Source organism: Acinonyx jubatus, chromosome B3 (genome assembly GCF_027475565.1).
Source record: "Acinonyx jubatus isolate Ajub_Pintada_27869175 chromosome B3, VMU_Ajub_asm_v1.0, whole genome shotgun sequence".
NCBI classification, from domain to species: Eukaryota; Metazoa; Chordata; class Mammalia; order Carnivora; family Felidae; genus Acinonyx; species Acinonyx jubatus.
Window position 1 is genome coordinate 119,894,429 of NC_069386.1, and position 27,060 is coordinate 119,921,488.

General features: G+C 39.0%; 1 protein-coding gene and 1 pseudogene across 1 annotated transcript in view; both read right to left on the bottom strand.

The window, feature by feature from the left end:
- The window catches only part of SPTLC2 (serine palmitoyltransferase long chain base subunit 2), a 106,738-nt gene that overhangs the window by 24,119 nt on the left and 55,559 nt on the right, over positions 1 to 27,060 (bottom strand). The window lies entirely within an intron of this gene.
- Positions 1,808 to 15,748, bottom strand: LOC128316086 (ubiquitin carboxyl-terminal hydrolase isozyme L5-like; annotated as a pseudogene).

Consider the following 27,060-nt stretch of genomic DNA (forward strand, 5'->3'; position numbering starts at 1 on the left):
AACTTGGGAAGTACTGTTGTCTTAACAATACCAAGTCCTCCAATCCATGAGCACAGGAATCTTTCTATTTGTTTAGGTCTTCTTCCTGTTTGTTTCTGTAGATTTTTTTTCCTTTGGATGGAATGTAGTAAATATTCTCAAAATACTGAGTTGGGTTGAGAAGGCAAGGCAAAGGGAGAAACGAATAAACATATTAAATACAACATGATACAGGTCCTAATTTGCATAACAATAAATGTCTCTTCTTTTTTCCACTTCCCTCTCCGGATTTCCCCTAATGAAAATGTGTCTTTAAATGCATTAAAATATGTTGGAGAGGCTCTAGCAAATGCTGACAAAAATATGAAACCTCTCATACGTTGCTAGTGAGATGGCAAACTGGGACTTTGTAAAAATGGCAATATATGCAGGGTGGTCTCAGGCGGTCTCCTGTCAGCCTTTGTTAGTTAAGACAAACCTGGAAAAATAATGAAATTTGCTAGGTGTTCCAGGAATCTGTAAGACAGGGAAAGTGTTATGAAAAGCGTACTCTGGAGTTAAAGCCCTTGCCCCGAGGCAGGAAATGAAAGCATAAAGGGGCTGGCCCTTCCTCTTATTCCTCCTTTCTCTTTTAAATGATATGAACAAATGCACAAATCAGACAATACTGGCCATAAAAATATTTATTTTCCACCTGTGAATCTGCTTTCATTCTCAAAGTCATTTTTCCCTAGATGTTTTAGTATTAGGTGTTTTGTCTACATAGTTCGTAAGGGGGAGTAGCTGATGAAAGGTTGGCACAAGTATTGTTAACGAATCTGGTTCCAACTGCCCTACTGGATGAAGGCCTTTTAGGAGAGCTGCAGGGCATTATCACCGGGATTATCAGCCTGCAATGGGCACAGAACTAATCAGATTACCAAAGGAAAAGTTAAAATGACGCCGATCTCTCAGTAAGCACAATATATTATCGATGTACAAAAATGGGTTCTCTTGAGATTGTGCTTTCTAAGAAGACTCAAATCTGAAATTCTGACCATCAAATATGGCAGTGGCAAAATATTAATTTCTTAGGACTAATGCTTTCGCTAAATTACAATAGAAGGATGGGTTCTTTTGGAAAGGAGTAGAGTTTGATTTCCATTTTAAAAGGTAGAGCTGAGCAGAGGGTGTAGATGTAGACAGACAGTTTAGGGAAGGCTGGACTTGTCCCAGGGTTTAAGATATTCCTGAACTAAATAAATCCTAGGTAAACAGAACATTCCTTACATGTGCAAGCATATCCTTTAATAGGGAGAATTGCTGGGATTCCTGACTCCACTTAATCAGGAAATCAGAGGTCTAAAAATAACTTTTACTTCCTCCAAGAAAGAGGAAGTGGGTTGGCAAGTGAACATTTAGATTTGATAATCAACAGTGATGAAAAACATTCTTAAGTCTCTGGGGTTTTCAAGAGCCTAAAGGAAAACAGCTGAATGTTGAATCCCCATTAAAACTGCTACTTATTTAAAAAAAATTTTTTTTGTACATTTACAGAAGTCTCAAAAGAATGTGTAAGTTTGTTTCATACAAATTATTTACTCCATGTAAATGATGAACCACTTAATCAAATTCAATATAGTCAATTAAAACAAAAGTGCTCATGGGGCACCTGGGTGGCTCAGTCGATTAAGCGCCTGACTTTGGCTTAGGTCATGATCTCACGGTTCGTGAATTTGAGCCCCGCCTTGGGCTCTGTGCTGACAGCTCAGAGCCTGGAGCCTGCTCCAGATTCTGTGTCTCCCTCTCTTCTGCTCCTCCCCTGGTCATATTCTTTCTCTCTCTCTCTCCCTCTCTCTCTCTCTCTCCCCCAAATAAACATTAAAAAAACTTTTTAAAAAGTGCTCAGATTTGAGAAAAATGATCAATTTATATTAAGGTCACCAAATGAAAGAAACAGTGCATATACAGTAGTTGTGAATATGCTTCAGGATTTCTGTTTTGTTTTTTTTTTTAAGTCTGCTAAAATACAATTGGGATGTTTATTACTTTTTCTATTGGCAGCAATGAAAAAAATCACTAGAAATCATATTTTTGTCTTTTTCAAATAATCTGCATTCAGTGTCAAAATCCTCAAAACGTTTAGGTATCAAAGACAAATACTGATTTTTTTTTCATTAATGATGAGAAACAAGAGATCCAGTTTAATCAAGATCTGACATTTATAAATTTTAAGCATGCAAGTGAGCTAAAAGATTAAGAGATTAATTATAAATAACAACTACAGGAACAGATGATCATTTGTGTGATTTCTAGGTTCATTAGGATAGTATACATCCAGAGAACCAACAGAAGTTCTCAGATCCGATGTCGAATAATGGAATGTGGGCAAGCACTCTTAACTGACCTTTATTATTTTTTTAAAATTTTTTTAATGTTTTATTTATTTTTTGAGACAGAGACAGAGCATGAGCAGGGGAGGGGCAGAGAGAGAGTGAGACACAGAATCATAAGCAGGCTCCAGGCTCTGAGCTGTCAGCACAGAGCCTGACGCGGGGCTGGAACCCATGGACTGTGAGATTGTGACCTGAGCCGAAGTTGGCCGCTTAACTGACTGAGCCACAGGTGCCCCAAATGACCTTTATTTACTGTGCACTACATGCATACTGTATGCTGCAAGCAGAGAAAGAATCCATGCGTTAAAGACAGATTGGTACTACTGCCAAACTATAGACATGCTATCAAGGTGAGTCAACTAGGATGTTGTTCAAAGCTCTTTATACTTAATGGTTTCCATGAAAATAAGTGCAGAAGCAGAAATGCGTACACATCCCAAAGCGTCTTCTTCATTGTTTCCAGTGCTTTCTTTGCATTGTTTTTCTTTTGCCTTTTCTACTAGTGGCATTAACTGCTAGTGTTCTGCTAAAATCTTTAAAAATTCCATAATGAAAGGCAGATAATTATGCTACCCTCTGATATTTTTGATCTCTTATCTTTTTAGTTTCTGTACTATTTCTTCAATAAGCATCTGAGTTTTGGCAACCTCTGACTGAACGGCACTTAACATATTATTATCCTGATCTGCATCCAAGAGTTCCTCAGCAAGTTGTCTTGTAACTGCTATCTGTTCATGTCTCATTTTTCTGTCAGACACAATGGCCATCAAGTTAAATTAAATTTCACTGTGCTTTTGTATCCGTTTTTCTACGACTGCTTCATTGTGCTGTCATCTTGATCTCATGCATCTAAACCAGTCGGTCCTTCTCTTAATCCATCTAATTCATACAATCTTCTGTCCACAGGAACATAACTGACAGAGTGAAAAGCATCTTCTTCTTTTGCTGATGTCTTTGCATCAAATGCAAACATCTGCTGTCTGGACAAGCTATTGTGGACTTGTCGAATCACACCTGGATTGCTCAATGCAAATCTTTCATAGCTGCATCAAAGCTTTGCGAACGTTCTTTAAACTCTGATAATGTCTCTTCTAAATGGAGACCTTGATGGGTACAATTCAATAACACACTTACTGTGGCTTGACTAGCACAAACATTATTAATTATCTGCTTGGCAAAAAATATCATGTCAAGTCTGGAGTCCTGAACTAAAGATACAGAGGGTGCTGATTCTTTTCCTGACTGCCACTTGAAAAACAACAACAACAACAAAAAAATAGCCCATGAACTGGCTTTAACTTTTCAAAATTCTTAGGCGCTAAACTCCGTATTTCTTCTACTTGGGCTCCTCAGCAACCAAATCCTTTAATGAGCTCAGTGAAGAGACCAGGGTCGTTTTCCATGAAGCACCATTCCCCAGCATTGGCTGTCATGGCCTAGGCCACACATTACCCCTGCTGCCACCTAGGCTCTGCCCACCCCTCATCCCACCCGGTACCAGCTGCCACTGGCCACTGAGCTCGTTGATCTCAGCAACCCTGCTGCGGAGTTCATCAACCCAGGTCACTCCTCCTACTTTCGCCGACAGCCTGCTTCAGAATTTCTTACAGAAACTTAAAAGCAAACATTAAAGAAGTTGATTTGGGGGGCTACTAACATTTTTGAAGCCTCATCTACTTTTAAGACACAAAACTGTGAAGAAAAACAAATCTAGCACATAAAAATAAATAATAAAGATGTCATTTATTTCAGCATATATTTGCTAGAAATAGAGGAGATACAAAAGTAGCATCATAGTCACTACATGAAAGACAAAAATCTCACCAGGAAGGCTACACAGAAAAGGAAGAACGTACTATGTGCTAGGCAAGCAGACATTAAATAAATACACCCTGAGTACCTGTCTAGTGTGTCTGTCAGACATCTAGGCCCTGGATACACTGCATGGAATAAAAGAAGCAAAGTTCATCCAATGTGGGAAATGGACAACAAAAAAGGTAAATGTCTCACTCAAGTGATGTCTGAGAAATGACCTGGATGAGCAAGCACTATCTCCATAAAGCACCAAGGCCCAGAAGCAAAAGCACATGTGGCATTTCCTAGGGTGGAGTGAACCAGCAAGGTTGGAACTGAGCCAGTAAAGGGAGCGTGTGATACAGGCGATCTATAGAGGGCCAATCCACAGGGGACTCACAGGTCTTCACTGTAAGAAAGACTCTGATTTTGACTTTGAGAGGTGGGAGAAGCCCCACAAGGGTTCTCAAACAGAAGATTGATAAGATCTCCTGTTTCAACAAGGTTACCTAAGTGCTGCATTTAAACAGGTGAAGAGAGAAGCAGACAGGGGGCGTAGGCGATGATGGCTTGTACTAGGGTGACAGCAATGGGTATGAAAAGTGGATAGGACATGTATTTTGAAGGTGGACAGAGTGTTACAAACTGTTAAAGCACACAGAAGATACAAAATAAATATTTGATGAATGAATGAATCTTGGATAGCAAGAACCAATGTGGACTAGAGTACTCAGGAAAGGCATCAGACTTACCACGTTTCACTTGAACTCTCTGCATGGATGTCTCCTATTCCTTATTATAAGCATGTTTATTTATCTTAATTCTTGGAAATTATTTTTGCTCGACTGATCCTTCTAGGACTATTAAATCCAAGTGAAAGTAGACAGAAGTCTAAGTAAATAACAGTGGCAATAGAGTGGTGGACAGATTCAAAGATATTAAGGAGGCACAATCTAAAGGCTCTGGTGATTAAATACATGGAATAAAGAAGCAGAGAAAATATAATAGGGGTTTCTTATTTGGACAACTTGCCGTTATCTGAAGGAACACGAAAGAAAAAGCATGTTTGAGGGGGAAACAAATGGAAAAGGGTAAAAATTGTAGAGAAACAAAACTCAATTTGGGGGAAGCAAGTATTTTTAAAGTCTAAAGGTTTAAAATTAAGTAGGTCAAGACTACTGCTTCCAAACTCGGATTGGCATATTAAAAATTAATTACTGTTTGGAATGATGAGAGGATTCTGGAAATAGACAGTGGTAATTGTTACACAACATTCTATAATGTATTTAATGCCAGTGAATTGTACACCTAAAATTAGTTAAAATGTTACCTTTTATGTTATGTATATTTTACCACCATGTTCACTCACTAGAGGTCAAATGGTTTTTGTTTTTTGTTTTTTTTTTTAACATTTATTCCTTTTTAAGAAACAGAGACAGAGTGCAAGTGGGGGAGAGGCATAGAGAGAGGGAGACACAGAATCTGAAGCAGGCTCCAGGCTCTGAGCTGTCAGCACACAGCCTGATGCGGGGCTCAAACTCATGAACTGCTCGTGATCATGACTTGAGCTAAAATCAGTTGCTTAACCAACTGAGCCACCCAGGCGCCCTGAGGTCATTTTTTTAAATGAGATATAATTCACATTCCCATTTAAAGTGTTCAATTCCAAGTTTTTTAGTGTAACTATAGAACTGTGTAACCAACTGTGTAACCAGTAATTAATTATAGAACATTTTCACTGCTCCCCAAAAGAAACTGGCATGTATCACAGTCAATCATTCCCACTTCACCCTAATCTTCCAGCCTATATGTCAGGTGTAAGCAATACTTTTTGTTCGTTTGTTGAGGAATAATTTATCCCAAAGTCGCTTTTTTCTACATAAACAAGAGACTTAGGGGGATAACTTCTGAACAAAGCCCACACATCTTTCTTCATTGTTAGCTTGGTGGTAAACACACAGCTCTACTAACAAAAATTCCTGTGGACAATTTTTTTCCAGTAGGTGAAAATCATACAAATCAGTAAATATAAGCAATTTGTTTTCTCATTTTCATTTTGTTTTTGTTATTTTTACCCATGTTTATATAGTTCTAAGTTTTTGAAAAACCTCAAAGGAACCAATAGCATTATGAAAGACAAAGGATAGAAGTAAAAAATTAGGTCGTGGAAAAATTCCTGGTACCCTTTAAGACATGCCTCTACTTTGTATGTCATTAATTTGCTCTTTTTATAAGTTCCTGTTTCTGTTCTTACACCTTTGATGTGTGGCCTCCTGTCCTCAAAACAAACTGCAAACTCTGAGGGCAAATAAGGTTTTCTCCCCCAGCACCTCCCCACCAAGAATATACAAACATTCAAGTTGAAATATTCTGAGAAAATGGAAACCTTTTTTATGTGTTCAAACTAATTTGAATTCCACAGAATTACCTAATTCAATTACACACACACACACACACACAAATACAAATAATAATGAAATATGAAATAGCTCATACACAAAAAGCATCCTCACACTGGACACCCAAGTTCAAATTCTGGCTCTTCCAGTTAGTTAATTCTGTGACCTTGGGTAAGCAACTTAACTTCTCGGCTGTCTCATTTTCTAAAAGAAGGAAAATCATGTCTAATACATATTCTGAGAATTTAAAAATTTTGAGCAGTGCTCAGTACATAGTAAACAGAATACATGTCCACTTTATTATTCTCTGCCACCTGTGTATTTTTCCCTTAAAATTATGCCATTTACATCTTCCACAACATGACATGATCTGGCTTTAGCTTAGCCTTAGCTTTTAAAGATGAAATAAAGTACCCTCTTGCTTTCCCTCACTGTTTCTAGTTCCCCACTTTTTAATTTAGTATACTCTTAACATATAACATAGGACACAGCTGACATTACTAACATATAAACACATAACATATAAAGGTTTACAACTTATAAATACGCCTCAACTATCATACCATCATACTATACTATCAACTTTTCAAAGCTAGTTTTAGCCAGTGTTCCCTTAGTCACAAATTTAGACAATCTCTGCCATCACATTATCCATTAATTACCATCCAGATGAAGCAAATTACCTTTGCAGTTGGGAGTATTCAAGATGGCAAGCAGACATCCTTATTTTCTGAAAACCACTCCTCACCTTAACAGGGATGGGACCTGGTCCCCATCTGGGCTAAACTGATTCTTCCACCTAATCCAGAAGAGGCATACAGACATGCTTGCACTAAGGACATTTTATTTTATTTTATTTTTAAGCAGGCTTAAAAGTCCCCAACAAGGGACTTGACCTCATTACCCTGAGATCAAGACCCAGAGGAGATCAAGAGTCAGATGCTTCACTGACTGACCCACCCAGGTGCCCCCACTGAGGACATTTTAAAACCTGAAACCATCAGACAACCATTTTTAAGTAATACATCAAAGCAGTAAAAGCAGGTCTGAGAAAGAAAGGAACTAGTAATTCTACTGTCTTCCTAAATTTTACTCATGAGCTTTAGTTTGGTTCTTTGGTGGCACATACCCTTCTGAAGTCAGGCTATCTGGGTTTGTATTCTGGCTCCATCATCTACCAGCTGTAAGGTTTTGGCTAGGTCACTTAATCTCTCTGAGCTTGTTTCCTCATCTGCAAAATGGAATTGATAATGATGATTTCACCTACTTTGTAAGGCTGTTTGAAGGATGAAGTGAAATAATACATGTAAAGTGCTTAATAAAATGCCTCACATTTGGTACTTAAAAATTCATTAATTATATAAGAATTTATTATTTTACCTATAACAATGTGTTGAGGCATTATTCTTTCTTCCAATCAGAAAAAAGCCAGAATAGATGACTATATATATTTTGTCTTAATAAGGAGATATTAAATATCTTGAGCAAAAAGAGAAAAAGCCAACTGACTCTTCTAACTCTAAAGCCTAATAAGACACCAAAAATGAGAGAATAAAAATTAATAAAATAAAACACACAAGGGGTTAGGAGGTATTAAGAAATACTAGGAAAATGTTGCTTATTTTGAGAATTCAAAAACCTGAATGTTTTGCATTAAGAAGTTTTTGAAGATACTATGTCATTTTCCATAGCTGGCACACAGTAGTCAAAAACTGACTGCTGAGTGAATGAGGTCTTACTGTGGCTTAAACTAAAAAAATAACATAACATAACACAAAATTTTTAAAAAGCCAAAACCAAATAGAGGAGATAGTAAGCAGCTCCCTCTGGATGTTTTAAACAAACATCTGGATGATATCAATAAAAGGAGTAATATGCCTTAAAAAGACTAAAAAATATAAAAATGTAACAAGATACAGTTCTTATCTGCTACTAAAATAAATTTAACAACATATTCTCAATTAACTGTGCAGATGGGAGAGGGGTGAGGTACAGCAGCAAGGGTGCTCAGATAACCAAAAAAGTCTCCATTTGAATTTGAAATATATTTTGTTACCATAAAAGCAGACTTCCTTAATTGCTAACATTTAATTCTGGCCTAAGTCCACATATGGCAGTTCCACTGAGAAGGGAACCAACACATAGTTAGGGGAAATGATACATTTAGTTGCAGAGGTAGATTATGAGAACAAATGTGCCATAGATAATGTGTTTGCAAAACCAAAAATATATGAAACATGCAAAATCCAAGAACATGCAAAAATTAACTATACGAAGAAGGTCTGTTTGCAATCATTTTATTTTTTTATTTTAATTATTTTTGAGAGAGAGGGGGAGAAGGGGAGAGAGAGAGAGAGAAGATGCACAGGTGTGCATAAGCCGGGAAGGCGCAGAGGGAGAGGGAAAGAGAAACTCATAAGAAGGCTCCGCGCTGGGCATGGATCTCATGATCCTGGATCATGACCTGAGCCGAAATCAAGAGTTGGACACTCAACCTACTGAGCCACCCAGGTGCTCCCGCAATCGTTTAAACTATACAGAAGAACAAACCAGTTCAACTGAAAGCAGCACATGCATCGATCAAAGAAACTTTTCCCAAGCAAAGTCTTATCATGGCCTATTTTCATTTCAATTTACTGTTTTCAGCTTAGAAATGCAAAGATTCTAGGTACACAGACTGCATTATCTGGACATACACATAACCCCGTTTAGGAGAGGTGTGGGATCTGTAAGGAAATGTGTTTGAGCATAATCCTACAGAGATGTACTTTCAGACAGGAACAGAGGAAGCCGCTTCTTGGCATCCTCTGTAATTATGGCAGGCTTCGGGTAACTCCACTGTTTCCTCTACTATCCTCACCATTACTGGTCAATACTCGCAGGCTGCAGGGACATCTGTGATGCTTTACAGTATCAAAGGCCTTAACTAACTAATCCTATTTTTTTTCTTTTTTTTTTGCCGATCATTACTGGCTGAGTCCTCAACCATTTCCTTGAAGAAACATCCAGAAGCCATGAAATGTGCATTTGAACACCTGGCATAATCCATTCCTCATTTGCATGATAGCTCTATCACTTGCACACATTTGTCGGTCATGACACACAGGTAAAAACTGTTTGCCAGAATACAAAATACACTGGGAATGCAAGCTGGTGCGGCCACTCTGGAAAACAGTATGGAGGTTCCTCAAAAAACTAAAAATAGAACTACCCTATGACCCAGCAATCGCACTACTTAGGCATTTATCCAAGGGATACAGGTGTGCTGTTTCAAAGGGACACATGCACCCCCATGTTTATAGCAGCACTATCAACAATAGCCAAAGTATGGAAAGAGCCCAAATGTCCATCGATGGATGAATGGATAAAGAAAATGTGGTATATATATATATACAATGGAGTATTACTCAGTGATCAAAAAGAATGAAATCTTGCCATTTGCAACTACGTGGATGGAACTGGAGGGTATTATGCTAAGTGAAATTTGTCAGAGAAAGATAAAAATCATATGACTTTACTCATATGAGGACTTTAAGAGACAAAAACAGATGAACATAAGGGAAGGGAAACAAAAATAATATAAAAACAGGGAGGGGGACAACACAGAAGAGCCTCATAAATATGGAGAACAAACTGAGGGTTACTAGAGGGTTGTGGGAGGGGGGATGGGCTAAATGGGTAAGGGGCACTAAGGAATCTACTCCTGAAATCACTGTTGCACTATATGCTAACTAATTTGGATGCACATTTTAAAAAATAAAACTAAAAAAAAAAAAAAAATACAAAATAACAACAGCAAAAGAAGACACCAACATGCTCAAGTCAAGACAGAGAAAGCTTCCTGCACAAGAGTATCTGTGTTCTGCCAGGGCAATTCTCACTGGTCTAAGGTGAGAAGAGCAATTGGCTAGACTCACCTCTCACCAACTCTTATTAACAACTGACAGTAACATGGCTTACTTTGTTTCATTTTTTTAACACTTCAGAGAGAATTAACATTGTAATACATTAGCCTTATGTGGGGTGCTCTCTCAGATGAAGGTGTATGCACAAGAAATGCTGAAACAATACAGACAATTCCGCTTACCATAAGGACAAGATTCTGACCTTCAAGCCGACTTGGATATTAGCACTTGCTTAGGCGTTGTTAATGCCCCCATTTATGGAGAATTCACAAGCTGACAGCCCTCTCACAATGTGATTTCTTTCTCTTCTGTAATACTTAAGTACTATTAAACACAGACGGTAGAGGAGGTATCCCAGCAGAACTCATCTGTTTTTTGTTCTTGCCAAAATTACGGAGTAAAGTGTAATAATCCTAGAACAAAACTGTCCCCAGCAACGGTTAAAAAAGCAATAAATATTCTCATTTTCTTCCTTCCCATGACTACCAGTCAAACTCTTTCTAATCAAGTGGTTTTATTTACACGCCATTGCTAAAAAGGAGTAACCGTGATAAAAATTACTATTTGTATAGAAGGGCATGTAAAATCAGTAATCTGCAGACTATATGCCAAACAACTGACATGAGTTATCCCAAGACATAAGATCATAGGGACTGTTTACTTTCTGTAATATTTGGGTTTGAAAATAAGCATGTTATTAGTTTTATAAACAAAATAAAGAATGAATAGATGGATACATTTAAATTGGTATTAAAAATCCTGTATTTTGGATCCTTAACAGACTGATCCCTGAGCTGCATATACTCATCATGTTACTGATGTTACTTTACAGCAAATTTCCCAGAGTTTGAACATTATTAATGAAACCAACTAAAAATCAACGAATAAACTAAAATATAAAGTTAACAAACAATATTATAAAAACTGTTTACATTTGAAGAGAACCAGAGTTTAGAACCCAAAGCCGGTTCTTCACTGCCAAGCCCACTACAGAGGGAGACAAAAGTGACAGGCCTAGAGCAGAGTTTATTCACATATTTACTTCTAGTGAACCTGGAAAACTTTGCAGGCAAATTTTAGTGTTCAAAAACAAGAGGGCTGGGGTGCTGGGTGGGTGAGTCAGTTAAGCATCTGACTCTTGATTTCAGCTCAGGTCTTGATCTCACGGTTCGTGAGTCCGAGCCCCTGTTGGGCTCTTGCTGACAATGTGGAGCCTGCTTGGGATTCTCTCTCCCCCTCGCTCTGTCTCCCCCCGCCCCCAGCTTGTGCACTTGCACACACACACATTTTCTCTCTCTCAATAAATAAACATTTTTAAAAAAGAGAGAGAGTGCTAATCAACAGAGAAGAAAGCTGTGATGGCTAATTTTATGTGTTGTCTTCACTGGGCCACAGAGTGTCCGATGTTTGGTCAGACATAATTTGGGTGTGCTTGTGAGGGTGTTTTGGATGAGATTAACATTTGAATAACTGAGTAAAGGCTGTCCTCCTTAATGTGGGTGGGCCTCATCCAGTTGGTTGAAGGCCTCACAAGAATAAATGGGCCTTCCTGAATAAGAAGGAATTTCTCCTGCCTGCCTGTCGTGCTGGCAAATCAGGTTTTTTCTGCCTTCAGACTTGAATTGAAGCATCAGCTCTTCCTGGGTCTCAAGACTAACGGCATTTGGACTAGAACTACATCAGCTCTTCTGGGCCTCCAGCTTGCCAAATGCAGATCTGCAGACTTGTCAGCCTCCACAACTATGTGAGCCAATTTCTTATAATACCTCTCTTGCCCACTCTCCCTCTTCCTCTCTATAAAAACACTGCACAGGAAAAGTCCAGCAAATGCTTTATGATGATGATTGCAGCTTTGATGCCTCAGAAAGCTTCAGATCCTCTCCAAGAAATGGCCATTTATTCATCTAACCAACTTATCCCAAGCCCAATGGGACTAAGATGATACTTAATAGAACATTTTCTTGAATAATGGCCACACTCTTACTTAGATGTTAAAAATAATCTCCAACTGCTGTTAAAGCCAGTCATTTTCTACCATCTTCTACTTCTCTCCCCAAATGGTCACCATCCCCACTGCGACCACTATCTGAAGAACAAGCACAGAATTGGAAAGAGTACTAACCCATGTAATTACTGTACTTCATCTAAATAGTTTTGATTATGAGAGAGAAGAACCCCCCTTCCCATACCAAATATAAAAATAGCCAGGTACTTCCTTTGCTCTCTATCAATGGGCAAAAAACAGCACTCTAGGTCTCTAGGGAAGACAACATCCTATCATTATTGGTGTGTTTTTTAGGAATCATTGAATGGTACACATTACTCAAAATCACATACAGTAGCAAGCATCTTAGAGCAAAAAATCTTGCAGCCATACTCTCTGCACATTCCTCCAAGAATCAGGGTATGCTAACGAATTAAAACTGAATGGTAAGTTCAGAAAAGGTGAAGATCCATTAATGGAAAACAGAAAGCCTTTCTGGCAGTAGTGGCAAACCCTTGGTACTTGTTGAAATTTCTTAAACTTTTGTTTATCTTAAGAATCTTATGAGTGCTTAAGTACCAAAGCTGATTTCCCTGCCAACAGAAATATACCGAGAATTAACAAGGTTACACTACAAAGGAACTTCCACTCCATATTATTATTTTTATTATTTCACATGTAGATGATACCTTAACGTAGGGGCTGGGCAGAACAGGGATGAATTCTTAACAAAGTCATCCAGTTTCTTTCCTAAAGAAGCAGCAGTCTCTCCTCACTCATCTTTCTTAATTACCAATGGTCACCTTCTATGGACAGCTCTAAAGTGGGTGGAGAAGGCAGCAGACAACACTTTCCACTCATCAGAGAACTTTCTAGATCAATAAACTGTACATGTGTCACAAGCACCCAGTCGGGATATACCAGGGGAGTAGGATCTCATGGTTTACTGGAAAGGAGGGACAAAAGAATGCCTAAACACACAAATCAACTGACCTATGAGGTCATCCTTTGTTCTTTAACTTCTGCATGAACACCTGAAAATTTCAATCTGTAAATGAAATTAAGATCACTATACCTAAAAATATCTTTAAGTACCAAACAGGACTAGAGCAGGAAATAGGAGTGGGAGAGAGAGGAGACCATGGGATGTAAAGAAAAAACATTAGCAAAACCACACTATGTTGGAATTTGAATGTATGAGTTCAGGTTTTTCACGATTTCAGAGAAAGAAGGATAAAGTATCTTATCCGGAAATATTACTTAAAACAAAAATAAAAGATATATTAGCTAAACGGCAGGGCAGACTGATTTGAATACCATGTTCCCCTTAAGTACCAGCTAAATTGCCCTAGAAAATCTTTGTTTGAAGGTCCTTATAAGAGACATAAGGAATAGGACAATAAATGTACCTCCAACCCACTCTTAACAAGCTACTTTTGTGCTCCAGCGAACAGTCTTATAAAAGAGATATTTATAAGGCACTTCCAGAAAGCAAGAGTTCAGTAACTTTAACACTGAAGCAAAAGGAGTAGGAACTAGTTTCACCATCTCCTAGAAGCAGCCCCTCTATTTTGCCAGACTGGCAACAAACAAAGCGCTCAGTTTGGGCAACTGTCAAACTAATGAACATCAAAGCAGACAGCCTGCCTCTTCCTCCCCTAGGGACACTACTGTTCCAAAGTGGACTTTGGCGTTTTGTTTCCCTACAAGAATGCAGCCGAGTTATCTGAGTCTACTCTCCCACATTATTGTTGCTCTTTCTCTCATCCGCAACTAGAGCAGCTTCTGCTAACACCAAGCACTGCACAGTAAATTACTCTCAAGTACTGCTTATCACTCCCTAACCGTAGTTTAATCTCTTAATTAGTTTCAATGCCAAAAATTAGGATTTCCTGAGGACTGCCACAGGATGTGCACCAGGCTGCAGGGGCCAACGCTTAAAGTCGTTGATTCAATGCAATCAAGAGTTCAAAAGCATGGTTGCTATTGCACAGCCAGAAACAGAGGGCCCTAAACAAAAGGAAGAAAGGAGGCCAAGTGCTTTCGAAAAATTAAGGAACTGAGTTTAAAGGGTGCCAGCTCACGGTCAGGACAGAAAGTCTTAATTTGTCCAAAGACTATGCTTTGGGGCTGGAATACATTTAGGCAGAATTAAAGGGATGTATTGCCCTCAAGCATCCACCCTCAGATGAGGAGGGCCAGGAAATAAGACACTTGCTGGTAAGGCTAGGCTTGGAATTAAATTAATAGTTACCAGGGGTGGAAGACAAGCAATAATAAGTTTCACAAGCTAATTAGTATTGAACTTTTTAAAGTTTATAGCAGGGAAAGCCATTCGTAGGTTATGTACTAGAAAAATTTGATTCTGAATTAATAGGCCATTAAAAAAAAAGAGAGAAACAAAAGTAATTCCAACCAGACTTAAGAAGCATGATCACGGGTCTCTGAATTCTTACTTCTCTTTCTCCTTTCCTAGTTGGTTTTTGACTTCTCCACCTGTGTCAATGATTCATTCAGGAAGGATCATCAGCTCTTTAGAAGAAAGCATCAAGGCATCCAGAGTTCCAAAAACAATTAAAATTGGCAACTCAGTTTTACCACCAAACTCCTGTTCCACAAGCCAACATGTCCCTTTATTTTTCTTTCAAAAGAAAGAGGTCATATATCATGCCTTCCAGACACCTACCAGTAGAGTAGCTCTTGGTTCTCTTTGAAGTAAATAAGCAGAAGAAAGAAAGAAAGAAAGAAAGAAAGAAAGAAAGAAAGAAAGAAAGAAAGAAAGAAAGAAAGAAAGAAAGAAAGAAAGAAAGAAAGAAAGAAAGAAAGAAAGAAAGAGGGAGGGAGGAAGGGAGGAAGGGAGAAGAAAAAGAAAAAAAATAACCCTTAAATTCTTTAAAAACTAGTTTGCATTATTAACTGAGGTTTTCTTTAAAATAAACATTCTAGGGACACCTGGGTGGCTCAGTCGGTTAAACATCTGACTTCGGCTCAGGTCATGATCTCACAATTTGTGGGTTTGAGCCCCAAATTGGGCTCTGTGCTGACAGCTGGGAGCCTGGAGCCTGCTTCAGATTCTGTGTCTCCCTCTCTCTCTGCCCTCCCTCTCTCTCTCTCTGCCCCCTCCCTCTCTGCCTCTCTCTATCCGCTCACACTCTGTTTCTCTCTCAAAAATAAATAAACATTAAAAAAAAATTTTTTTTAATGCACATTCTAGGGCCTTGTCCACCAAGACTCAGTGGTCTGGTAGAATGGACTAGAATCCTCATTTCTAACAAGCTCTACAACACTGGTGCTCAACTTCCAGTTGCTTTTAAATAACACCCTGCAGGGGTCTTACCCCCAGATACTCACAGGATCTGCAAGGGACCCTGACATCAGCATTATTACTAACTTTAAAGCCTTCCTTTGTGTGAGCAAGTTAAGAACCACTTCACTAAAAGTGCCTTTGATGCCCAGGGTCCATGGACAAAGCTTGAGAACAGAGGCTTACAACAGTGTATCTTAACGAGGTCCTTCTGAACCTTACTTCACCACCGGAGCAGATGGCAGGCAGATTAAAATATTTAGATAATTAGAAAAACCATAGGTGACTTTTTGTTTGTTTCCTTAAATCAATTCCTCTTCAAAAAGCTCTCAAATGTGGCAAGGCTTCAGAAGGGTATCTGGTTCTTAATTGAGAACAGAGTCCATACACCCTCTCCTTTTTTTTTAATATGTAGCAAAATTGGTGAAAAACTAGGATCAAGTCTCCTAGACAAAGTCCTCAGAAATAATTCTGGGGGCAGGGGGGAAGCAATTCTAATCATGCTAAGGTTTAGAAAGTTCTTCTCCAACAAACAAAACAGAGCCTGGGTTATAAAGGTTCACAAATTAGAAATGATAAGAACAGGCTTAAGGAATGGTCATAAGGCTCAGCTAAACAGTAACTGAATAAATCAAACTGTGGGGAAAAAATCTTCAAAATAAACTTGTTTTTAATTTTTTTAATGTTTTATTATTTATATTTGACAGAGAGAGACAGAGCATGAGCAGGGGAGGGGCAGAGAGAAAGGGAGACACAGAATCTGAAGCAGGCTCCAGACTCTGAGCCGTCAGCACAGAGCCCGACACGGGGTCGAACTCACAAACCTCAAGATCATGACCTGAGCCAAAGTCAGACGCTTAACTGACTGAGCCTTCCAGGCGCCCCTAAAATAAATTTGATTATGTAATAAAACTAAGGTAATTCACCCACTTTCATCTTAAAAAACAAAATGACCCTGTACTGACTCACAGTGCTTTAATTAAGAATTAGCTTCCTTATATCATCTTACTACATCTCCCAAAGGAGGAACATCCAGTGCAGGCTCCTTTCCTGTCCCATGGGAACCTCCAACTCCTTATTTATGTTTTGCATTAAGAACCATATTCTACGAACTGAACAAGTCTACATTTGTTCAAAGGTTAGCTCCCAGCCTGCTGCCTGTGGGCATCTTAATAGCTAGTTTCAAACAAACTCTGAAGCAAGACACAAAGGGAGAGACCACTCTTGTGGTGAGACACTTTTATTAGCATTTGGATGTGGAAGAAAGAGATGGGAGTGGAAGAAGAAACAGACTGGGCAACAGAGCTCTGGAGTATTCCGAACAGATTCCTAAAACAGAGAAGGAGGCTTAAGGGGTTATTGATCCATGGAGAGGAAATAGGTAGGCAAATACCCCAAAGGACTTTCATTTGCAGGGCTAATTACTCACAAATAAATTTAGCTGTTTTTTGGAATACTAGCATACCAGAAATCAGAAAATTAGAATGAGGTTATAAAGGTCTATTTTAATAAAATGTTAAATACCATTAATGCAACTTCAGAAGAAACGGAGTTCAAGAAAGCCACGTTCTTTCAATTTAGAGACAAGATATTGAGAAAACTTGCATCATGAATTTGTGGGCTGAAATTTCTCCACTTATGAAGCGGTCATATTGCTTGCTGATTTTTTTTAACTTTTTTTTTAAATGTTTATTTTTGAAAGAAAGAGAGCACAAGCAGGGGAGTGGCAGAGAGAGAAGGACAGAATCCAAACCAGGCTCCAGGCTCTGAGCTGTCAGCACAGAGCCCAACGTGGGGCTTGAACCCACAAACTGTGAGATCATAACTTGAGCCGAAGTTGGATATTTAACCAACTGAGCCCCAGGCACCCCTGAAGTGGTCATATTGCTTGCCGATTTTAGAAGGCTTAAGCTATTGGTTAAAAAGCCCTTTAGGCTACATAATGATGAAGTTAATTTACAAAAGGAAAATCTTTCTTTTTCTTTAATTGCTGGTAATTTACCAGAGTGAAAGCTTCTATAGAAAAAAATCCACTGAGATGGGCCACCTGGGTGGCTCTGTCAGTTAAGGGTCTTGACTCTTGATTTGGGCTCAGGTCATGATCTCACAGTTTGTGAGCCTGCGGTGGGCACTGCGTGGACAGTGCGAAACCCACTTGGGATTCTCAATCTCTCTCTCTCTCTCTCTGTCTCTCCCCATCCCTCCCTCTCTCTCTCCTCCGCCTGCTTAAGTACACTCTAAAAATAAACATTAAAAAAAAGGGAAAAATCCATTTAGAAAAATGAAAGGAACATAAGATTAATAAAATCTGAGTTTGCCTCAAATAATTAACTAGCTTCAAGGAAGTTTAAGATTTTGGGGGGATGATGGTGAGGAAGGAGCTTTTGGGGGAGGAGACAGAAGGAGGAACCTGAGAAAAGAGGAAGCTGAAAAAAGGAAGAATTTACCTGTGGCTCTGAGACCAGGTCTTTTCTGGAATCCTATCCCTAGCACTAGACAGTAAGATTTTTCAAAGGCAAGTATCATGTTTGAAACCTACCACAGGATACACAGTAGATGCTGGATAAATGTTTTATAAATGTCGAAGCCAGTATCTTTTTTAACGGTGTTCAAGGAAGTCAGTTATAAGAAAGGAGGTAATCTGGTTTGACTCGCGATGTCAGATATACTGCTAAGCTATACTAAGAAGAAAACTTTATTAGAAAACTTGATTTTTATTTACATGAATTTCTAATATTGAATTAAACACTTAGGTAAAAGCAGATAAATAACGACAACGAAAAAAGCGGAATCCAAAAACAGTCCTGCACACAGAAAGCTCAGTACTTACAGAAGGGTGCCCAGGCTTAGCCTGTCCACCTAACGTAACAAATGGATGGAAAAGCTGCAGCCTCCTGCAGAAAAGCAGGAGATTCTCCTTATGCCTACCTCTCCTCCCAAAAAGACTGTTTTCTTTTCTTTTCTTTTTAAATATTTTTTTAACATGTATTCACTTTTGAGAGACAAAGAGTGGGAGAGGGGCAGAGAAAGAGGGAGACACAGAATCCAAAACAGGCTCCAGGTTCTGAGCTGTCAGCACAGAGCCCGATGTGGGGCTCAAACTCATGAACTGTGAGATCATGACCTGAGCCCGAAGTCAGATGCTTAACTGACTGAGCCACCCCGGTGCCCCAAGATTCTGTTTTCTTTAAAAGTTCAGCCTCCTCAGCATGGGACTCCTGGAATGCTTTTTTAAATTATTTTTTTAAGTTTCTCAGTTCTCCCTAAATTAACTTTTGACAGTTCCTGGGATTCTCAAGATGATCATTTAACACCTCATTAACAAGTCTATATAGGAATTAATTCAAATGAGCCCAAACTAATTTTAATTAAACCTCAATCTGCCCAAGGTATTCCTTTTTTCTCCTATACAATAACCGCCTAAATAGGCTCAGTTCTTTCAAAACTAAGAAGTACAAAAAGTGCAGTTTTCCGGAAAATTACTTGTCATCGTTTTTAAATTTACCTAGTAAAATGTACCTATCCATTTAATTTGTTCCATGGTTTGGCCATTCCGTTTAACATTCATCTACTTAAGCAATACACTTTAAGAACCCACTCATTTTCTAATAGTTATGGATGTGTGCATTCATTCATTCAGCAAATTTATCAAAAGGCTACTACTAGATGCCAGACACTAAGCTGGGTGCTACGCATGTTATTAACTACATCTCTAGCCAGAAATAAAATACAGCCAAGCACAGCTCTGGAAAATGAAAAAGCACAATTTTAGTTGCTTTTGGTCAGTCATGTTTTGCCTGGACTCATGAATAGATCTTACAGCTAAATTTCCATTATTGGAGGTGTGCTAAGTAAAAGTTAGAATTTCAAATGTCTGGCGGAATCTGTCAGAATTTCCTAGCTGTCAGTTTTTCCGGCCGGCCTGTTCTAACTCCGTGTGTCCACTCAAAGCACAAGCCCCCCTCCTCCCCGCACACTTCCCACCCACTCCTCTCTGGCCTCGGTTCAACAGCTCCTCATCAATCCAGTCACATGACCCTCTCTTCTTTGGGAAAAGGAGAGGAACTGGAAGGAGAAAGGAGGAGAAAGGGAAGGAGGGAGGGAGGGAGGGAGAGGAGGGCTTACAAAGTAGGGGAGTGGGTGGATCTCAACCTCCTCTGCGCCATTGCGGCTTCTCTGAAGGCTCCACACTCTTATCACCACAGAGCAATACATCTTCCCACAAAAAAGATGAGAACATTTCTTAACAATCAACCATGTAATATCTGTGTATGTTTAAGCCTTACTTTCATATTTTAGGCAGGATTTATTTCCATGTAGGTTATCCATGTAGTCTGGCATCTAATAACAAAAAAGTTGTACTCACAAAAGTGACATACACATAGGATAAAAGTCTAGTAGTACCGAATATTAAATACAAAGTACAGAAGTGCCCCCTGCCCACCTCCAACCAGCCACCTCCCTTCCCATCCCAGGAAGCGGGGCCGGGTTCTCCATCCAGCTTGTTGGCAGCTAGCACCACAATGCTGATTAACACGCTCACACCCCTGCTTCGGTTCCAGCAGCGCTGCAGGGTGGTGGTGGTGGTGGTGGTGGTGGTGGTGGTGGTGGTGGTGGCGGCGGCGGCGTGCCAAGACAGCCGTGCTTCTGCTACTAATCACCGCCCAGTTTTGTCGTATGACTGTTTTTAATTCTAGTGGCTAGCACCGTCATAAATATGAAGATGATTCCTTTACTTTAAAATACTTTATTAACTTAAAATAGTATCTACTGACTCTCCACCAAGTACATAACAGAAGCTGATACACCTTCATGTCCCTCACCTTCCTTTACCCCTTTCGACACCTCCTGTCTTCCGTCTGCTACTGTTTACAATGCCGAGGTTTTTTTTATTCACATTTGGTTTATAACCACTGCTAAACTTTCCATGCCTTACCTGTAACTGATCCTATAAACTAGAAATTAATTAAGAGCAATAATATTATGATTATTTCACCACACTTGTGTGAAACAAAAGAAAGTCTTCCAAGTGTCAAAACTAAGTGATTTCTTTTTTTAACACCCAACAATTCAAGTCACATTTTAGTTTTGATTTCATCTTTTTTTCTTAATTGTTTTTAATGTTTATTTGTGAGAGACAGAGCATGAACAGGGGAAGGGCAGGGAGAGAGGGAGACACAGAATCTGAAGCAGGCTCCAGGTTCTGAGCTGTCAGCACAGAGCCCAATGTGGGGCTCGAACTCACGAACTGCAAGATCATGACCTGAGCCAAAGTCGGACGCTTAACCGACTGAGCCACCCAGACACCCAATTTCATCTTAAATGAAGAAGAGTTGTTCACTATTTCACAGCTCATCATATTATCATTTTTTTTTAAGTTTATTTATTTTGAGAGAGAGAGTGAGCATGCTTGTGAGCAGCGAAGGGGCAGAGAGAGAGGGAGAGAGAATCCCAAGCAGGTGCCATGCTGTCAATGAAGAGCCCAACACAGGGCTCGATCTCACAAACCACCATGAGATCATGACCTGAGCCGAAATCAAGAGTCGGAAGCTTAACCAACTGAGCCACACAGGCACCCCCATGTTATCATTATGAAACAACTATTTCAGATCCACTAACTCTGGCTTTGGGGAGGGGCAGGGAGAAAAATCATACTAAGCACATAACTAGAGAGAGAACAGTAGCTCCTGTTGAAAACAACGAGTGACATAAGTCCCACATTCTGATGCAGGTCATATCTTTGCTTAGAATGATGTTCAGGGACAACCCTAAAGCTCAACTAGAGTATTTAATGACAAACAAGCATTTATATTATAATCCAAGTCTTATCTGTTTTACAGTTACCTATAAATCCTATTTATATGAAACTAGGTTCAGTGTCTCTATCCTAATCTGATTCATAACATTTCTCCAACAATTCTTAGGCTCCATTTCTTTATCACTGATGAGATACAACACCTGCCAATGAGAATGGAACAAATGTTTCTCAGGCTCAGAAAGTCAGCTTACAAATGGTTGCTACGTTACAAGTGGACCTGGTTAGGAACAGCAAAGGTCAAATCACCTGTATCATCAAAGTTTGAGGATTTATCCCACTAAGGGAAAATCAGTAACAACATCAAATCAAAGATACATTTATATTTTAAAAACCAAATTATTAATCTTAAGTCTCTCGTACGTTTCTTCCTAAATCCTATAATTCTAGGAACATTGGTCAGTATACATACATGAGGCTTCAATTCAGGAATAATCCTATATGAGTGAATGAATGATCTTTTCCTCTTAGGTGCATAGCTTTATCAAGTCCTCAGCATTTAAGAGCACAAAGAATATAAGGGACTAAATCGTAGGTCATTAACTCTTAATAATGCCTCTCTTCAAGGCACCAAAGTATTCATTTAATCATCCCAAGTATTTACTGCATGCCTACTATGTGCCAAACACAGTTCTAAACAGAAAGAATAAAATGAACAAGATGGCCAAAACTCCATGTTTTTGTGGAGTTTATATTCTACTTTGGGAAGATATAGGTAACAATTATGAGAATAATCAAGTCAAACAATTATTGACTCTAAGTTCCTGATACAGGCACTATTTAAGGTGCGAAGGAGGAACAAGACAAGGATCTTAACAGGGGAGGTGACATACATACAGAAACATTACAGCCAACGGTTAGGGAACTTCAATACATTATACAGTGAAATCTCCACACTACTGGTCTAGCTCCAGCACCTAACCAACAAGCTTTTCAAGTTACTACCCAGTAATACTGCCATAACTGAACGTTCATTTTTGGAAAAGTTTCTGTCTTTCTATAACAGCATTATTCTATGACAGTTCATCCTTGTATTACCAAAAATATTAGCTAAAGGGAAAAAATAAAGTGTGAATACTAACACAGCACTCAGAAACTTAATTCATCTGAGACAAAACCAAAAATTATTAGACTCGCTGAATATGACAATAATAAACTTTATATGCTCACTGGAATTGTACTGTAGCTACACAATCAGTTATGAAGAAAAAAACCCAAAAGCAAGTAACATAAAATACTTTAAAATACTTAAAACAGTCAAAATTACAATGAAAAGGTAAGGTTTAGAGATTTCATCACATATTTGGTGTTTTAGGACTGGACACCAATTTTAACATCTAGCAGTTAAGTCTACGAACAGACTTACATACACACTTTAGACAAAACACTGTGTTCAAACATTAAACACCAACCCTGTGAGACAAAATTATAAGTCTGTGATACTATAAAGCTGTGAAAAAAGGCTTTTGAGAGAAAAAGGGTATTAGCACAAAGGTGTTGTAAAAGAGCCTTTCAGTTGGTCCTGAAGAATGAACAGAATTTGGGGGATAGGAGGATAAGCATTCCGGCAGAGGGACCAAGCTGGTTTAAATAAGGATACATGAGAGGATACAGAAAAAGATGGGTTAAGCTACTGTTAAATGTAGAGGACCTTGAGCATCGTATCAAGAATTTGGACTTTATTCTGCGAGCAACTAGTAGATACTGAAGACTGCTATTTTCTATTTCTGCATCTTTAAGCAGATGCTGACAAACAGCTGTCTGTTGGGAAGAGCAACAGGTGGCCGTGTTCAGGAAAGATTGCAGCAAGAAAAAGGCAGTTATAGGCTGGGGCAATAGTTTGGGCAACAGGTAATCAGGGCCTGAAATAGAAATGTGGCAATGGGAGTAAGCAGAAGTGAGAGAACCAACAAAATCTGACTTAGATATGGGGGAAGTTGACCAAGATTTCAGGCCTGAATAACCTGAAGATAGAAAACCGCAGTGTAACTTCTGTGCTGTTCCTGTTCAAGATACATTCCTGAGTCTTAATCACGAGGAAAACACTGGGTGAACCCAAACTGAGGAATATTCTATAGCATAAGTGGCCTGTAATCGTTCGTGGTGTCAAAGTCATGGAAGTCAAAGAAAGAGTGGGAACTGTGGCGGCAGAAGACTAGAGACGGGGACCATTAAATGCAACACGTGATTCTGAACCACACCTGCATCACTCGGACACTGGCCAAACTTAAAAGGGGTCTGTGGAATAGACAGTAATAACGTTTCAGTATTAGTTACTGAAATAACATCATGCCATATTGTTTAGTTAATTGTTAATTGTTTCGGTGTCAATTTCTGGCTTTGTATGGTTGTATTGTGGTTATGTAGGAAAATGTAGGAAGTACTCACTAAAGCATTTGGGATGATGAAGCTTCTCAGCAGCAGCTTGTTTTCAACTGGTTCAGGAAAAAAAAGTCTTTTGTGCTTTATTTCCAACTTTTTTTTTTTTTAACGTTTATTTATTTTTGAGACAGAGAGAGACAGAGCATGAAGGGGAGAGGGGCAGAGAAAGAAGGAGACACAGAATCGGAAGCAGGCTCCAGGCTCTGAGCCATCAGCCCAGAGCCTGACGCGGGGCTCGAACTCACGGACCGCGAGATCATGACCTGAGCTGAAGTCGGACGCTTAACCGACTGCGCCACCCAGGCGCCCCTATTTCCAACTTTTCTGTGTGATTGTTTTAAATAAGAAAATGATTTAAAAATACTATGCTCAGAAATACTGACTCTACCATATGGCTATAGCTAGCTCTACATCATGGAATTTTGAAATATTTGAATAATATTTCAAATTATTGTGATTTTTTTCCCCACAGTTTTTAGTTGTCTTCCCCTGCCCCAGTCTCTTAAAGCCAACAGGAAAAGCCAAGAACATGGAGCAAGATTAGAATGCTCAAATTTCACATCCAGATGGCCAACCGACACACTCATCATCACTCATCATAAGGGAAATACAAATCAAAACCACAATGAGATACCACCTCACGCCTGTCAGAATGGCTAACATTATCAACTCAGGCAACAACAGATGTCGGCGAGAATGTAGAGAAAGAGGATCTCTTTTGCACTGCTGGTGGGATTGCAAGTTGGTGCAGCCACTCTGGAAAACAGTATGGAGGTTCCTCAAAAAACTAAAATTAGAACTACCCTATGACCCAGCAATTGCACTACTAGGTATTTATCCAAGGGATACAGGGGTGCTATTTCAAAGGGGCACGTGCACCCCAATGTTTACAGCAGCACTATCAACAACAGCCAAAGTATGGAAAGAGCCCAAATGTCCATCAATGGATGAATGGATAAAGAAGATGTGGTATATATATATTCAATGGAGTATTACTTGGCAATCAAAAAGAATGAAATCTTGCCATTTGCAACTACGTGGATGGAACTAAAGGGTATTATGCTAAGCGAAATCAGTCAGAGAAAGACAAATCTCATATGACTTCACTCATATGAGGACTTTAAGATACAAAACAGACAAACATAAGGGAAGGGAATAAAAATAAGATAAAAACAGGGAGGGGAACAAAACATAAGAGACTCTTAAAATGGAGAACAAACAGAGGGTTACTGGAGGAGTTGTGGGAGGGGGGATGGCCTAAATGGGTAAGGGGCATTAAGGAATCTACTCCTGAAATCACTGTTGCACTATATGCTAACTAACTTGGAGGTAAATTAAAAAGAAAAAAAATGCTCAAATTTCTCCCTACATTTTCTATTTTCTTCCAGAAGCTGTAAAGTTTCAAAAAATGAAACCTGCACACTTAAAAATAAAAGACATAAGAAAGATGATCTTTGTATGGCAACAAGAAACTTGTGCTGCAAATCAACAGGGGTCCATACTCGGCCAAGAAGAAAATAAAAACTACCTTAGCACAGGTAATACATGAACTTCCTAAATCAGTCTCAAAATTGACATTCTGAATAAAAGCCTCATATTTATGACCACATATAAAATGCTAAAAACTCGAATAATAAATTATCTTAAAGAAAAGATACATAATCAGGGTGCCTGGGTGGCTCAGTCGGTTGAGCGTCTGGCTTTGGCTCAGGTCATGATCTCATGGTCCGTGAGTTCGAGCCCCGCATTGGGCTCTGTGCTGACAGTTCAGAGCCTAGAGCCTGCTTCAGATTCTGTGTCTCCCTCTCTCTGCCCCTCCCCCACTCATGCTCTCTCGCTCTCTCTCTCTCTCTCTGTCAAAAATAAACTTTAAAAAAAAAAAGAAAGAAAAGATATATAATAAATTCATGATCTTAAAAACAGAAAACTAAAACACATCTATCAAATACAGCATGGTCAGAAAAGTGAATCTGAGTGCCAAATAGAGTAGAGTGTGTGGTAATAAGGGTAGATTCAATTATATGGTACTCCAAGTGGTCAAGTGTAAACACGAAAACAAAACAAACAAAAAAATGCCATGCTAATAACTGTAGCTTATTTAAAGCATCTAGCTATAATTCTTTGAATTATCTGAAACTGACATGAGAGAGAGAGAGAGAAAGAGAGAGAGAGAGAGAGAAAGGAGAAAGAAAGAAAGAAAGGAAGGAAGGAAGGAAGGAAGGAAGGAAGGAAGGAAGGAAGGAAGGAAGGAAAGAAAGAAAGAAAGAAAGAAAGAAAGAAAGAAAGAAAGAAAGAAAGAAAGAAAAAGGAAGGGAGGGAGGAAGAAGAGAAAGAGGGAAAGAGGGAAAGAAAGAAAGAGAAAGAAAGAAAGAAAGAAAGAAAGAAAGAAAGAAAGAAAGAAAGAAAGAAAAAGGAAGGAAGGAAGGAAGGAAGGAAGGAAGGAAGGAAGGAAGGAAGGAAAGAAAGAAAGAAAGAAAGAAAGAAAGAAAGAAAGAAAGAAAGAGAAAGAAAGAAAGAAAAAGGAAGGGAGGGAAGAAGAAGAGAAAGAGGGAAAGAGGGAAAGAAAGAAAGAGAAAGAAAGAAAGAAAGAAAGAAAGAAAGAAAGAAAGAAAGAAAGAAAGAAAGAAAGAAAGAAAGAAAGAAAAAGGAAGGAAGGAAGGAAGGAAGGAAGGAAGGAAGGGAGGGAGGGAATCAAGTTCCCAGTGACTTCACTGCCTTCAGCCCCATCTGCAACAGAACTCCATTGGGTTAGCATCCTGTTTGAAGTGGTCCTACAGCAAGGACTAGTTATGGTGAAATAACTTTACACAACAGAGATTGAAAATGTGCAAGTAAACAGGAACTGTCATATCTTATAAAAAGGAGAAAATAGTATGTCAAAAATGAACTTATTCAAAATAATGCTTGATATTTTATATCCAATAACAGAAATCAGAAAATTAGAGGGTAAGGCATGAAAAGAAAGCAAGCCAGCTTCTTAGTCCAACATTCCCTAAAACTAAAATCAAAGCCAGGACCAAGCACTTACATTACGTGACCTTTTCTCCCTCCTTCCTATACAGAAGTTAAACATGAGATATCTGACACAAGGTAGAGAAAAGGCTCTTCACTTTGCAAGTTCAC